General features: G+C 38.7%; 1 protein-coding gene across 2 annotated transcripts in view; it reads left to right on the top strand.

The window, feature by feature from the left end:
* DERA (deoxyribose-phosphate aldolase) overlaps positions 1 to 17,252 on the top strand; it is a 189,785-nt gene extending 172,533 nt beyond the window's left edge. Inside the window, exon 10 of one of the 2 annotated variants that reach the window (XR_007517133.1) lies at positions 15,603 to 17,252. The gene's annotated coding sequence lies outside the window, so the exon portion shown is untranslated. The remainder of the gene's footprint in view (positions 1 to 15,602) is intronic. The other variant, XR_007517134.1, reaches the window with a different exon arrangement.
* Positions 17,253 to 17,467: the final 215 nt, after the last annotated feature.

Below are 17,467 nucleotides of genomic sequence, written 5' to 3' on the forward strand. Positions count from 1 at the left end.
AATTCAATTTGAAGGTATGGTCAATAGAAATAACTAAGAGATTACACCAACACAAACTGTCTCTTAGAAGCAGTCATCTGAGCTGAGCCAAGAGCAAACCAGACTAAGAGCAACCCTTGAATACCAGGTTCTTCAAAACCATGTTTTCATGATTCTTTGAAAAACACCAGAACCATATACACCCACTCCTCACCTATCGACTTGGTTAGGTTCCAAAGACCAGGTTGTTATGTGAAAATTGGCATTATGTGAAAATGGAGGATGACTACATTAGATCACCAAATATTATGTGGGACATGTATGTCCCTCTGGACCTAAGAGGCAGAAAATGTAGGTGGGCGCCATATGCGTCATTGGTCATAAAAGGGTACTGCCAGATGTACATTGTTAATGGGCAAAATAGATAGTAGATTTTTTACTGTTGTAAATGTGAAACATCAGATAACAGCATAGTTGATAAGTGAGGAGTAGTGCCTTTGTGTGAAAGACACCCCTTCTGGGTGAACAAATCAGAAATAGGTTACTTTCTAGATAGATATGCCAGTTATCAATTTATTGCCTCTTAGCCACAAATTCACTCTTTATTGTCCTGCTAATGATACTAGAATATTTCTTCCTTGCCAATTGGCGTGCAGTTTACCTTTTCAGTAGAGTGCTCTGGAAGGACATTAGAGGAAAACAGAATTCCTCTTCTCGGTTCCAGTGTGTGCTCTTTCTCCACTATTTGCATGTGTCGTACCTCCTCTTGGGCATCTTCTCACGATCTTCAGAGGGTGGCTTCCCAGCAATTTCTGTTGTTGCTGGACCTCAACAAACTTCGCTGTTACCCAGGATACCCTTGCCATGATTTCTCCAACAAAGTCTAGATCTCAGCCCTAGAGGACAGGGGCATTTCTTCCAGACTTATTCCTTCCTTGGGTACTTTGTCTCAACCCTAGAGGTAGTAGCCATTCCCTATTTCTGCTGTTCACATCTTCTTTAGAGTTTGTTTTAGCAGCCCTGTCGTAGTTAATAATTTTTATATTAAACTTACTGTATTCAAATTATGTGTTATTTCTGTCTCCTCAGTGGATCCTGACTGACACAGTGGATCAATTAGAATCGTGGCCCTTTGACAAAATTTAATGATTAGAAAGTGCCTTTGTGTAAAGGGAAAAGTGCCTCTCTCTTTCCCAGTAACAGCAACCCTCACCAAGACACTAAAGTTGTTGAAGGAGGGGTAAATTTACCCTCCATTTGGTTCTGCCGATTGAGCAGACACCTTTGGGTAGTTGCAAAACATATATGACCGTAAAGGATTGTCTTCTCTGGACTATTGAAAAGTAGTCCCAGGATGGCAGAAATGATTAAGCTGTTAACTGAAAGCTTGGTGATTTGAGCCTACTTAGGATTGCTTCAAAACAAAGGTGTGGGTAAGATCTACTTCCAAAAAATCAGCCATTGAAAACCCTACGGAGCACAATTCTACCCTGACACACATGGAGTTGCTATGAGTCAGAATCAATTCAAGAGCAACTGGTTTGGCTTTTGGTTTGGGCCTCTGAAGCCCTATGAATTAAAAAAGGAGTTGTTGTGTCTCTGCTCCCAAGATGATCTCAAGCTACTGGATGAGACAGACAACTAAATAGACAAGGTGAGATGGACTTTGAGGAAGGAAAACACAGGATATAATGGACAAATACAGTAAGAAATGCCTGTATTAGTTATCTATTGCTGAGTAACAAACTATTCCAAAACTTAGAGGCTTAAAATGACAATAAAAGGCAGAGCAAACATGGCACCCTAGACAGATGTATCATGCTGTCTCTCTGCATCAAAGACCCGAACAAACTAAGTAAAACAGATAAAAATGTCACTCCTGGAACCCTAAGCATCAAATGAAGGAATAAAGAATTAGATCAAACATTGAATGGAAGAAGAAACTGAAGAAAACAGAACAAGGAGAGATATGGAGTGGAGGTCCCATGCCAAGTAACACAGCACAGCATCACCATCTTGGAGCACAGCCAGCAATGACCCCAGAAAGGGAATATGGGAAGACAATTTCATGGAGCTCCCAATAGGAGACAGAACACCAGAGAAACACACTTTCCCATCCCTCACCCTTCTGTACACAACAGCTACATCTTCCCAATGGGCCGTGCTGCACCGCTCAGCTACGGAGCTACTGGACTGTCACCAGCCTGGGTCTATCCTACTCCCACCCACTGGCTCCTGTTGCACCATTTCCCCCCCTTTTCTACTTTTCCTGCTTCTTCTCACCTAATCCCATTTGCCACCCATATCCCTTCCAATGGGCCACACACAGTGCTGCTCAGCTAGAGAACTACCAGCCCACCATCACCCTGTGTCTGCCCCACTTCCATCCACCAGTCCCCTTGTGCCATTTTTTCCCCTTTCCTCCTTTTCTTTCTCCCTCCCACCTAGCCCCATGCGGCACCCCTATCCCTTCCTGCCAGGCTACAGCACACCACTGTGGCTAGATAGCCACTGGCCTCCCACTTTCTACCTCTCACCTAGCCCTGTATGCCACCTCCTCCTGCATCCCCCCATCCTCCAGGTCCTCCTCACCCTCACCCACTAGCTACCCTTTCTTTTTCTGCCTTTTTTCTTTCTTCCACCTAATCCTGGACGCCATCACTGTCTTCCCACCAGCACTCCCTGAGTCATCATGCCTAAAGCATCCCTGACTCAGGCCCTCGGTTGCACTGGCCCTGCACTGCCTCCCCCCTCCTGCCACTCAAATGCTGCTGAACAGTGGAAAGGGAGCCCATACCACTTCTCATCTGATACCCTTGCCTATCTGCCGAGGGGCTGTGAATGCTCCCACACCTCTGGACCAACATTAGGAGGCAGACAGCCCTCACCTAGTCCTCCCTTAGCTACCTCACCAACCCAGTGTACAGCGAAGTGGGCTTTCCCTGCCTGCTGCTGCCCTGCCCCTCAGGATAAGGTGGTGATAGCTGTTGTGCCCACCGATGAGCAAACAGCAAAGCAAACCTGGCCCACCTGCCCTGACATATCAAAACAAAACAAGCAGGATGATACAAATGAACATACAATCAATCAATAAATAATACCTTAATGTCTCAGAGACAGCAGACAACATCAAAACATATAAATAAGCAGGACAAGATGGCTCCAGAAAGTGACCAAAATAAAGAAGCAAATGACCTCTCAGTAGAAGAAAAGGCAGTGAAACTACTCGATATGGAATTCAAAAGATTAATATTTAGGGCTCTCCAAGAGATTAGGAAAGATATCAAGGAAAACACAGACAAAACCAAAGAAAACATAGCCAAAATCAAGGAAAACACAGACAAAGCAATAGAAGAATTAAAGAAAATAATACAAGAACAAAATGTCAAAATAAATAAACAATTAGAAGTCATACAAAAACAGCAACTAGAAATCCAAAAGGTAAACAACAAAACTCCAGAGTTGTCCAACTCAATGGAAGGTTTTAGGAGCAAATTTGAAACAATAGAAGATAAAATTGGTGAGACTGAAGACAAATCTATGGATGATGCTTTGTTTGAAGAAAAATCAGAAAAGAATGAAGAAAATCTAAGAATTATCTGAGACACAGTCAAGAGGAAAAATGTATGTGTGATCAGAGTTCATAACAGGGATAAAAATGGAAAACAGAGAAGATTGTTGAAGATTTGCTGGCAGAAAATTTTCCAAATGTCATGAAAGATGAAAAGCTGACCATCCTAGAAGCTCAGCGAACCCCATGTACAATGAGACCCCAAAAGGAACTCACCAAGACATATCATAATCACACTGGTCAAAACCAAAGAGAGAGCGCTTAAGGCAGCTTGAGAAGAACAAAAAGTCACTTACGAAGGGGAAACAATAAGACTAAGCTCTGATTACTCAGCAGAAACTATTTGGGCGAGAAGGCAACGGGAAGACATATATAAATCCTTGAAAGAAAAAACTGCCAACCAAGAATAATACATCCTGGAAAACTCTTTGTCAAATACAATGGTGAAAAGGACATTTCCAGATAAACATAAATTAAGGGAATTCATAAAAACCAAACCATACTTACAAGAAACATTAAAGGGAGCCCTTCAGTTAGAGAACCAACAACATCAGACAACAACCAAAATCTAGGACATGGGACAGCATCAGCCAGATACCAACCTAGGCAAAAAAAACCTAGGTAAAGAACTCTCATAATAAAACAAAGCAAAAAGACTTAAAACAGGAAAACAGAGATGTCAATCTCTAAGTGGCAACAACTTCAAAGCAATAAAAGGGGGAATAAATGGTGTAAGTATAGAACTTTCAAATGAAGAGGAAATCAAGGTGATGTTAACTAAAAAAAAGACTGGTTCAGACTTAGGAAGATAAGGGTGTGTTTCAAGGTAATCACAAAGAAAGTTAAATCTACTCATCAGAATAAAAAGGAAGAAAAACCTAAAGTATCAGTAAAGACAAAATCTTCAATAAGAAAGAAAAGAAAAGAAAGCCCACAAGCAAAAGGAGCTCAGCACAGGAAAGTAACAGAAAAAAAGAAAATGCCAGCACCACAAAAAAAAAAAAAAAAAAAAAAAAGCACAATATGACAGTGATAAACTCATACCTATCAATAATCATAATGAATGTAAATGGCTTAAATGCACCTGTAAAGAGATAGAGAGTGGCAGAATGGATAAAAAAGCATGATCCATCAATACGGTTTCTACAAGAGACACACCTTAGACACAAAGACATAAACATATTAAAAATCAAAGGATAAGAAAAAAAAAAAGCAATTGTTAACCAAAAAAGGGCAGGAGTAGCAATACTAATCTCAGACAAAATAGACTTTAAGGCCAAATCAACCATAAAAGACAAGAAAGGACATTATATAATGATTAAAGGGACAATTTACCAAGAAGATATAACTTGAATAAATATCTATGCACCCAATGACAGGGACTCAAAATACAGAAAACAAACTCCAACAGCACTGAAAAGAGAAATAGTTCCACAATAATACTAGCCCCAATGCCATCAAGTTGTTTCTGAATCGTCGTGACCCTATAGGACAGAGCAAAACTGCCCCATAGAGTTTCCAAGGAGCACCTGGTGGATTCAAACTGCCCATCTTTTGGTTAGCAGCCATAGCACTTAACCACTACACCACCACTAAAAATCAATAACAGGAAGAAGAAGGGGAAAAAAAAAATACGTGGAAACTGAGTAACACCTTGCTTAAAAACAACATGATAATATAAGAAATCAAAAAGGGATTTAAAAAATTCTAGAATTAGAATTAAAACACTACCCATACGAAAACATTTGGGACACTTCGAAGGCAGTACTCACAGGTCAATTTATAGCAATAAATGCATACACCAAAAAAGAAGAATGGGCCAAAATTAGCCCTACAACTTAAATAGAGTGAGAATGGCAAAAGAAGCTCACAGACACTGGAAGGAAGGAAATGACAAAGATTACAGTAGAAATTAATGAAATAGAGAATAGAAAAAATCAACAAAATCAAAAGTTGGTTCTTTGAAAATGTCAACAAAATCAACAAACTATTGGCCAAACTCACAAAAGAAAAACAGGAGAGGAAGCAAATAATCCAAATAAAAAATGAGATGGAAGACATTACAACAGACCCAAATGAAATAAAAAAGATCATAACAGAATGCTATGAAAAACTGTACTCCCACAAATTTGAGAACCTACAGGAAATTACAAATTTCTGGAAACAATACCTACCTAAACTAACACAAGCAGAGACAGAAAATCTGAACAGATCCATAACAAGAGAAGAGATTGAAGAGGTTAAAAAAAAAAAAAAAAAAAAAAACTTCCAAGAAGTAAAAGCCCTAGCCTGGAGGGCTTCAGTGGAGAATTCTATCAAACATTCAGAGAAGATTTCATACCGATAGTACTCAAACTATTTCAGAGCATAGAAAAGGAAGGAATAGTCCTGAATTCATTCTATGAAGCCGTCATAACCCTGATACCAAAGCCAGGCAAAGACACCACAAGAAAAGAAAATTATAGACCAATATCTTTCTCAAATATAGATGCAAAAATTCTCAATGAAATTCTAGCCAATAGAATTCAGCATCATATCAAAAAAATAATACACCACAACCAAGTAGGATTCATAACAGGTATGCAAGGATGGTTCAGCATGAGAAAATCAATCAGTGTAATCCACCACATAGTAGAACAAAAAAAAATCACACGATCATCTCAATTGATGCAGAAAAAGCATTCGACAAAGTCCAACACCCATTCCTGATAAAAACTCTCAAAATAGGAATAGAAGGGAAATTCCTTAATATAATGAGGGGCATCTATTCAAAACCAACAGTCAGCATCATTCTCAATGAAGAGAGGCGAAAGCATCCCCCCTCCCTCCAAAGTGGAACAAGACAAGGATGCCCTTTATCACCACTCCTATTTAACACTGTGCTGGAAGTCCTAGCTAGAGCAATAAGGCAAGAAAAAGAAGTAAAGGGCACCCAAATTGGAAAGGAAGTAATAAAACTATCCCTATTTGCAGATGATATGATCCTATGCATAGAGAACCCCAAAGATTCCACAAGAAAACTACTGGAACTAATAGGAAGATTCAGTAGAGTAGCGGGATACAAGATCAACATACAAAAATTAGTTTGATTCCTATGCACTAACAAAGACAGCTTCAAAAAGGAAATCAGGAAAAATATACCATTTCTAATAACCCCTAAAAAGATAACAAAAACAACTTAGGAATAAATAAATCTAACCAGGGATGTAAAAGATCTATATAAAGAAAACTACAGAACACTATCGCAAGAAACTAAAAGATCCCTACATAAGTAGGAAAACATACCATGCTAATGGATGGGAAGACTTAACATTGTGAAACTGTCAATCCTTTCCAAATCTATCTATAGATATAATGAGATCCTGATCCAAATACCAGCAGCATTCTTTAATGAGATGGAAAAATTAATCACCAATTTTACATGGAAAGGAAAGAGGCCCCAGATAAGCAAAGCGTTATTGAAGAAAAAGAAGAAAATAGGAATCCTTACGCTGCCTGATCTCAGAACTTACTATACAGTTACGGTAGTGAAAACAGGCCTGGTACTGGTACAAAGATAGACACATAGACCAGTGGAACAGAATTGAGAACCCATATGTAAATCCATCTGCCTGTGGTCACCTGATTTTCAACAAAGGCCCAAAGTCCATTCAGTGGGGAAAAGACAGTCTTTTTAATGAATAGTGCTGGCAAAACTGGTTGTCCACCTGTAAAAAAATGAAACAGGACCGTACCTCACACCATATACAAAAACTAACTCAAAATGGATCAAAGACCTAAATATAAAAACCTAAAATGATAAAGATTATGGAAGAAAAAATAGGGACAATGGTAGGGGCCATAAAACATGACTTAAGAGAATACAAACCATAACTAACAAAGCACAAACACCAGAAGATAAACTAGATAACTGGGAGCTCCTGAAAACTAAACACTTATGTTCATCAAAAGACTTCACCAAAAGAGTTAAAAGAAAGCCTACAGGCTGGGTAAAAATTTTTGGCTATAACATATCTGACAGGGGTCTAATCTCTAAAATCTATAGAATACTTCAACACCTCAACAACAAAAAGACAAATAATCCAGTTAAAAAATGGACAAAGTATGAACAAACACTTCTCCAAAGAAGACGTTCAAACGGCTAACAGACATATAAGGAAATGCTTGCAATCATTAGCCATTAGAGAAATGCACGTCAAAACTGCAATAAGATACTATCTCACCCTGACATTACTGGCACTAATTTAAAAAATAAAATAAATGTTGGAGAGGTTGCAGGGAGATTGGAACTCTTATGCACTGCTGACGGAAATGTAAAATGGTACAACCACTATGGAAAATGATATGATGCCTCCTTAAAAAGCTAGAAATAGAAATACCTGGCAATCTCACTCCTAGGAATATATCCTAGAGAAATAAGAGCTGTCACACAATAGACATGCACACCCATGTTCATTGTAGCATTATTCATAATAGCAGAAAGATGGAAACAACTTAAGTGTCCATCACCAGATGAATGGATAAACAAATTATGGTACATACACACAATGGAATATTACACAATGATAAAGAACAATGATGAACCCGTGAAACATCTCACAACATGGATAAATCTGGAGGGCATGATGCTGAGTGAAATAAGTCAATCACGAAAGAACATATTGCATGAGACCATATTATAAAAATCCAAGAAAAGGTTTATACACAGAAAAAAACAAACTTTGATGGTTTTGAGGGGTGGGGAGGGACCATCACTAACTAGATAGTAGACAAGTGTTAACTTCGGTGAAGGAAAAGAGAACATACAATATAGGGGAAGTCAGCACACCTCAACCAAGGCAAAACCATAGACGCTTCCTAGACACATCCAAATACCTTGAGGGACCGAGTTACTGGGAAGGAGGGCTAGGGACCATGGTCTTGGGGGACATCCGGGTAAATTGACATAACATAGTTCATTAAAAAATTTTGTACATCCTACTTTTGTGAGTAGCATCTGGGGTCTTAAAAGCTTGTGACCAGCCATCTAAAATACATCTATTGGTCCCATCATGTTCGGAGCAAAGGAGATTGAAGAAAACCAAAGACACAAGGAAAGTATTAGTCCAAAAGACTAATGGATCACATGAACCACAACCTCTAGCAACCTAAGCTTAGAAGAACTAGATGGTGCCTGGCTACAACCACCAACCACTATGACAGGGATCACAATAGAAGGTCCTGGACAGAGTGGGAGAAAAAAGTAGAACAAAATTCAAATTTGCAAAAAGAGATCAGACTTACTGGTCTGACAGAAACTGGAGGAACTCCCAAGACTATGGCCCCCGGATACACTGCTAACTCAGAACTGAAGCCATTACCAAAGTCCACCTTTCAGCCAAAGATTAGACAGGCCTATAGAACAGACAATAACACATGTGAGGAACATGCTTCTTAGTTCAATCAGGTATACAGGACCAAATGGGCAACACCTGCTCAAAAACAAAGCTGAGAAGGCAGGAAGAGACAGGAAAAATGGACGAATGGTCACAGAGAACCTAGAGTGGAAATGGGAAGGGGGAGAGTGCTGATACATTGTGGGGATTACAACTGATGTCACAAAACAATTTGTATATAAGTTTTTGAATGAAAACTAGTTTGCACTGGAAACCTTCACCTAAAACACAATAAAGTAAATAAATAAACACGAATATTTGATATCTTCTCTTTCTTTCCCATTGCCATCAAGTTGATTCCAACTCATAGTGATCCTATTGACAGAGTAGAATTGCCCCATAGGGTTTCCAGGGAGCATCTGGTGGATTTTCACTGCCAAACTTTTTGTTAGCAGTCAAATGCTTAACCACTGCGCTACCAAGACATAGCCTTTATTAGTGAGGAATTTGGCAGCAGCTTAGCTGAGTTATTCTGGCTTCCGCTCCCTCATAAGGTTACAGTCAGGATGTCAACCAGCATTTCAGTTACCTAAAGGCTTGACCAAGCCTGAAGGATCTGCTTCTAAGATGGCTCATTCACAAGGCTGGCAGTTGATACTGGCTGCTGGAAAAAGCACTCAGTTCCCACCAGAATGGCCACTTTATAAAGCTGATGAGCTGTCCTCAAGATGTGGCAGCTGGTTTTCCCCAGAGTGAGTGATTCAAGAGAGAGCAAGGTAGGAGTTGCTACTTTTATGGCCTAACCTCAAAAGTCACACTTTGACAATTTCTTACAGGTTACACAGGTCAGCTTTGTTCAGTGTGGGTAAAGATTGCACACAAGAGTGTGAATATCAGGAGGTAATACTCATTGGGGACCGCAGCAGGGGCAGACTACCACTGATGCCCTGATACAAATGCAGAGGAAAGTATTGGAAGTGAGGCTGGCAGACTGAGTTAGCAAGCAAAGCAGAGTAGAATGTTCCAAGCAAAGGTATCAGAGTGTGCAAATATATGGAAACATGAAAGAGTGATTGGAAGTGTCTAAGTATCACTCTGTTGTAGGATTCAGCATTTTGAGGTAGAGAGGGTGGTGTTGGGGGAACGCAGTGAAAAATAAGGCTGTAAGGCTGGATAGATTGTCAGAGGTGAACTCATGAAGGACCTTGCATGAGAATATTTTCTATTGTTTTCTAAGAGGAGAGGGTAGCTTAGCCAGATTTTAATTAGGCTAAAGCCTCTCAAATTTAGTGCACGTGTTGCAGTGTTAATGTCTGACTTAGAAGTGGAGTCAAATGTCTTTAGCATGCATATCCTGCCTTCTTTTTCTTTCTCCAGTTCTCCTTTCCTTTAACAAATCTGAAGCATAAGGTGCACGTTAGGGTGAATAGAGAAGATATTCAATGTGGGCAGATTACACAAGAGTGTGACTAGCAGGAAGTAACGATCACTGGGGCTATCGTAGAGGCTGACTACCACTGATGCCCTAGTACAAACTGAAGGCAGGAACACTTCATGCAAAGGAAAGCACTGGAAGTGAATCTGTTCCAAGTTTATCCAACTATTCTGAGAAGTCCCCATTATGAAGTCCCACTGGCTTGCTGAGGGATTTGCAGGGACTCTGGTTAAAAACTAAGTAATCAGTGTCAGTCAGTGACAGTGCTTGAGTCAAGAGCTGCCATCATTCTGAAAGGACATTTTATACATGTGTCAGTGTAGCAGATTAGCTTGGGATGCTTCAGTCTTTTCAGCTATAATCATAAACAAGGAACATAACACTGTCACGTTAGCATTTTTAAGAAAATGAAGGACAACACTACTCTTACACACACACATCAATTAGGCCTGGGACACTATATTAGGAACCATTATCTACCCTCTTCAAGAACAGAGGCAATTCATTAAAGCCAACTTCCAATTTTTCATAGAATAAGGAGTAGGAATAAGACAAAATTAGAATTTTTATATTATCCCCAATTTTATTTTCATTACTATTGTCATATTCTTTCAAAGTACCTCTAAGCAAGTCAGCTTAAAAAACAAAAATTAATTACCTAAAAAAAAAAACAAATTACCTAATTCTGGTGCCTTCTACTAACTCATTCACTTGCTTTGGCAAATCACTTTCCCTTCTTAAGACAATTGCTTAATGCACAAAGTTAAGGAATAGGCATGGTGATCCTGTAAGTCTTCTCAGATAGTAAAGATTTCATGTTATGAATTTCACTCTTCAAAGCCCACACTCTCATTGGAGATGCTAATGGATGTGGGAATTGTGAGATGTGAAAAGATATAGAAATTCACAAGCCATGTAATCAGTATCTGAATAATTTAAAATTTCATGTATTACTAGACCCTGTGTTTTACTTGCTATTGACATGACTCAGATAACAAAAGAGTCATCAAAAAACTCTTAAAGAAGAGGAAATTCCTTTTGCTGATTCCTGGTCTAACTTTTTCAGTGAGTCTTCTAATTTGTTTAGTATACTTCTTAGGGAGAATATTGTACACATTTAAAATTTACTGTCCATTAAAACATAGATAATTTTTTTTTGTTGTGTATTTTTAATATTACTTTTTGGACTTTACACCTCCTTATTCAGTCTACTGTTCCTAAGACTTTTCTTGGTTCTCTGTAAGTTTTCTCAGTGCTTTGCTACTGACTTACACAGCTCATGAATCTGCAAGTTCCGAGGACCAGGAAGTCCTTCCAGCAGTATGAAAAGATACAGGAACTACTAGCAGACAGGGACAAAAAACCCATTAAGGAAAGACACAATGAATTTCACAAGCAGGGGCATGGTGGAAGGCAAAAGCTCTGATGGACCAGAGTTACCCTGAAGTTCTCTTCCTCCATTACGGCTATTTGAATTCATCATAGACAAAATCTAGACTGATCACTTAGTTTGTTGTCAAGTGAAGAAGACTATTTGGTAGTAGAGATCATACAAATGAGTTGAACAAGGAAGATGAAAATCTCACAGCAGTTACACAATTGGAAAAGATGCAGCAAAATGCAAAATTATAAGTGGGAAAATAAATCAGTATGTATTGATGAAAAAGTATGTGTGTAGTGTCTGTGTCACTACAACAACATCAATAATGGGTTGTAGGTAGCAATGGGTCAGATCAGATTCAGATGGCCTTGTTGTGTGATGTATAAAAAAAGGCCCCAACCTGTGGCCAGTTAGTATATGTTTCAGTTACTTAGTACTGTGCAACAAATCACACCAAAACTTAGTAGCTTAAATAAGTAACCATTTTATATATTTTTGATTTTGCAGTCTGGGCTGGGCTCAGCTGGGTGGTTTTTCTGCTGGTCTTACCAGTGTTACTTGTGTGACAGTACTCAGCTGGTGAGATGGCTGGAGACTTGGCTTAGCTGGGACATGGGCAGCTGGAGTTTTCTCCCTGTAGTCTTAGGGCAAGAATAGATGCTATAACGTCTTCTTAAGGTTCAGGGCTGGAGCTGGCAGAGAGTCACTTCTGCCACATTCTATTAAGTTTGAGATACAGGGCCAACCCAGATTCAAGGAAAGCAGATTTTACAAGGATGTGTACATCAGGAGGTATGATTCATTGAGAACTACTAATGTGACTGAGTAACATAGATATACAAAGGTTTAAGGTGTACTAGAAATCTGGAGATTCAAATTTAAGATGGTGAATGAAGGATTTGGAAAATGAGTAAAAAAGATTGAAGTCATAGGCAGAAGGTCATGTCTAAGGGTTCCCAAAGGAGAGAAAACATGCCAAAGAAATCTCAATAGGCAGACCAAGATCTGTGTCCAGAGTGTGAATTGGGTATAAGAAAACAGTTGAGGGATGGAGTTGAAATACAAGTAAAACAAGAACTTAGCTAAAATTTACTGTAGAAAGGGAGGTCCACAAAACAGAGCAGCTAGTAATGGTAGATGGATCTTTATAGTAAATAAGAAAGGAACGTATTATGTTAATTGAAAGCCTAAGTAGTGAATATAGTTTCCAGAAAATAAAAATGATGACTGAGTTTGGCGGGCAATGGTCTAAAATCAAGCTGTGAAAGTTCAAATACATTATCATTTAAGCTACATCACTTGAAACTGTCTTATTCTTTTTTATAAAAACATATTAAAAAGTCTAATAAGTTTATTAATGGTTACCCCATAAGGAGGAAATTAGGAAATGTCAGATCTTTAGCTATGGGCAGGATGAGCTGCCTAGGTAGAGTATAAATATTTTGAAGGGCAGGGAAAATTTCTCTTTTTCTATACCCACAAAACTCTTCCCCTTCTAGTGAGATGTGCTTAAAATTTTCCTTAATTTTTTTTTCTTAATATCTTTCCAATACTTCCAAGAATATAAGACTTCAGTTATTTGGAACAGTTATTTAGAACAGTTAAGGTCCAGACTGAAAAACAGAAATCACATTAGGTATTTCAACAGAGGAAATTTAAAATAAGGAATTGACTAAACACATTTTGGAAGAATGAAAATCAAAAAAGGAACACTCAGGTAACACAGAAGAGCAACTACTGGGCGCAGCCACCACTCTAGGGCTGAGAGAACAAAGGGAAGAAGTTGGAGGTATAAGAATTTAGAAGCTTAGGGAAGAGTCCCTGCAGAGTTAGGATTCAGACTTCTGAGCAAGGGAACCTACCTAGTTGCTTCTGGTACCTCAGAGAGTCAGTGGAGTGAGTGGTCCATGGATCAAGGACTAAGACCTTTGAGGAGGCCTTTCCCGGCTGATGCCTCTGAGGTATCTGAGAGTGCTGAGGAAAAAAAAAAAGCTGGGGACTGGAACCACTGCTACAGCTAGGCGATTATGGACAATGGCATATGTTATGGATTGAATTATGCCCCCTCAAAATGTGTGTCAACTTGGCTAGGCCATGGTTCCCAATATTGTGTGATTGTCCACCATTTTGTCATCTGATGTGAGTTTCCTAAGTGTTGTAAATCCTACCCCTATGATGTTAATGAACAATGGACTTAAGCATGACAATGATTGTAAGGACGGTGCAGGACCAGGCAGTGTTTCGTTCTATGGTACGTAGGGCTGCTATGAGTCAGAACAGACTTGACAGCACCTAATAACAACAACAATGATGATGTTAATGAGGCAGGGTTAGAGGCAGTTAGTTTATGAGGCAGAACCCAATCTACAAGATTAGGTTGTATCTTGAGTCAACTTCTTTTGAGATATAAAAGAGAGAAGCAAGCACAGAGAAGGACCTCATACCACCAAGAAAGTAGTGCCACGAGCAGAGTGTGTCCTTTGGATCCAGGGTCCCCTGTGCCAAGAAGGTCCTAGATCAGGGGAATATTGATTACAAGGACCTTCCCCCAGAATTGACAGAGAAAGCCTTCCCCTGGAGCTGGCAACCTGAGTTCAGACTCCTAACCTTCTAAATGGTGTGAGAATAAATTTCTCTTTGTTAAAGCCATCTGCTTGTGGCATTTCTGTTATAGCAAAAAAAAAAAAAAAAAAAAAAAACTTTTTTTTTTTTTTTTTTTTTTAGCAGCACTAGATAATTAAGACAGCGTATTAGAAAGTAAATCTCTGTTCTCTCTCCATGGATTCCCTGGATGGTGCAAAAGGTTAATATGCTTGCTGCTAACCAAAAAGTTGGTGGTTTGAGTTCATCAAGAGGCATTTCGGGATAAAGCCCTGGTGATCTACTTCTGAAAAACCAGCCATTTAAAACCCCATGGTGTCCAATCCCAATCTGACACATGTGGGGTTGCCATGAGTTGGAACTGACTCCATGACAACTGGTTTGGTTTTATTCTCTTTTTCTAATGCCCTGTATTGATGGTGCCTACAGACAAAAGAGAAATACTGTTTGCAAAGTCCTACCCCTAGTATCACAAAGTAGAGAAGAGTAGAAAGACAATAGCTTAACAACCAATACATTGACTATGAATAGAAAGATTTGAAAACCTGTTTTCATAGAGAAGAGAATCTAGGGAAATAGATTCTATTGGCATTGGAGGAGAACATAAATAAGGGGGAATGTGGACAATAGAATAGGAATGTAACTTTGCCGTAGTTTTGCTGAGTGTCAATTTTGACTGAGATATTTGGTACCTCTGGATAATAATATTAACGTAGAAAAACTAAAACGTTACAAATATTAGTAAATATACAAATAGCAAAATAATATGCACTTATACTGAAAATGTACACTGCCTATCCAAACTATGCTAAGCACTCTATAGAAATACTTTATACCCACAGTGATGTAGTCTTCAGTGACTCGATAAAATGAGTAAACTTATTGGAGATACAAGATGTGACAATAGTAATATACTTGAAACATCAAAACATAATCACTTTGGGAAATTATACAATATTACAAATATTTAAAGAGCTGGCTTTGGATCATTACCATGTGCCTCGCCTTGTCTTAGGAACCCTGGTGGTGTAGTGGTTACGTGCTACAGCTGGTAGCCAAAAGATCAGCAGTTTGAATCCACCAGGCGCTCCTTGGAAACTCTACGGGGCAGTTCTACTCTGTCCTATAGGATCGTTATGAGTCGGAATCGACTTGATGGTAATGGGTTTGCTTTTTTTTGGCCTTGCCTTAAGGGCTTTAAGGACTAATTCATTTAATTCTTACTTTAACCATATTTCTCTGATTTTCCTCATTTTATAGATGAGAAGATTATGACAGCGGTTAAACAACTTGCCAGTGATCACACAGCTTTAAGAAAGAGAGCTAGGATTTTCATCCAGGTGTTCTGGCTCTTAACCACTCCACTCTACATCGTTAGTATAAACATTTTTGGATTAAAAAAAATCCTTTAATGTCAAGTTCAAGCCCAGTTTTCTTATTTATGAATGTTGTTGTTGTGTGCTTTTGGGTTAATTCTGACTCCTAGGGACCCTATAGGACAGAGTAGAATTGCCCCATAGGGTTTCCTAGGCTGTAATCTGATCATTAGGTCTTTTGTTCTGTGGAGAGGCTGGTGGGTTCAAACTTGAGCTTTCAGTTAGCAGCTGAGCACTTAACCGTTGTACCACAAGGGCTCCTTTTTATCTATAAATAAGGATAATAATTCCAACCTGATAAGATTGTTGTAAATAGCATAATATTTATGAAAATTTTTAGTATAGGCTTTAATAAATGTTAGTTATCTTTTATATTTCTGAATATCTTCTTTGAGGTAGGAGAAATGTAAGTCATTTGGGGGTGCACATGGTATTTCAGAAGTAACCAAAAAAATCACTGTAACCAAGATTAATGAGCAAAGGGACAGATCATACTGACAGCTAATATAGCTTGATAAACAAGATTTTCTGTGAAGTGTAGAGATGGATTTTCTTATGTGATTTCTAAACTGCTAGTTATATTAATAGACCATTATCTGAATAATCATCCTATTTTTTAAAATCTCAATTTCCTAAGTAAATGCTGAGGGAACAAAACAATTACGTAAAGAGGCCTGTTATAATAGCTTACCTTTTGGTATTCCCCAGTAGCCCTACTCAATCTGCTCTCAAAAGGGAAAATACCATTTTGGAAGTGGAATAGAAACAGACCCTAAGGTGATTTGTTTTTCCATTTGCTTTTAAGAAAAGGGAGATGAGAGTATAATGCAGAGTAATGGCCACATTGTGTGATCGTGGATAGAGCAAATATAATAGTAGGCTAGTCTAGCATGAAACAATGACTCTGATTCCGTCTCATTATTCTAAAAGTCCGAGAACATGTGTATACAAATGCTCTAAATGAAAGCCCTGTTTGTGGGGTTATTTATTGAAGAGACCTTGTGAAAACATCCACGCAAGACCAGGCCTCCATAGTGGTTAAAACTAACTTGAGCGGACCACAAAGAAGAAGCAAAAATAATGCAACACTTTGCTCTTGGGGTGTTTTAGGAAATTTAGAAATATGTGTAGAACTGTAATACCAAAAGCATCTCGGGTTTGTAACCAAGGCAACTCTTCCAGCTCTGCGTTCAGGCTTTCCTGTTGATTATCTATTGTAATGCCAATAATTGCAGCTGAGAGGAGTCTCTGTTTGTTGTGAGAGACAATTAGCACTTGAAATAAAATAACAGATTTAAATAAATTGGGGGACTGAACAATGTGACCCGATCTCTTAGGAACAAGCAACAGCTTTGGAATATGACTAACTCTTGTGTTTACAGCAGCCTCCAGAGAGAGAGAGTCGTCATCCAATGTTACTGGAGGTCTTATTGGTGATTAGTTGTTATGGTGAAAACCATTTGTTTGTTCTTCGATTATATTGGAAAGTTTAGTAAATCCAAACCTGCAAGAAGGTGATTCTGAATTTTCAACGATAGGCTTATTCAAACAACTTGTCTCTATATGTAATGCTTCCTTAAAAATATTTCCTACAATTACCATCATAATTACTCTTCACTATTATATGGACTGTATTTTAAATTGCTATTTATTTTTAATTCAGATGTTAATGGAAGGCTTGCAACTCCTGATCTACATGTCTTTTCTTCACCTGCAATTTTTGCTTTCAAAACGAAAGTCACCATTAGG

Source organism: Elephas maximus, chromosome 4 (genome assembly GCF_024166365.1).
Source record: "Elephas maximus indicus isolate mEleMax1 chromosome 4, mEleMax1 primary haplotype, whole genome shotgun sequence".
Taxonomy (NCBI): Eukaryota; Metazoa; Chordata; class Mammalia; order Proboscidea; family Elephantidae; genus Elephas; species Elephas maximus.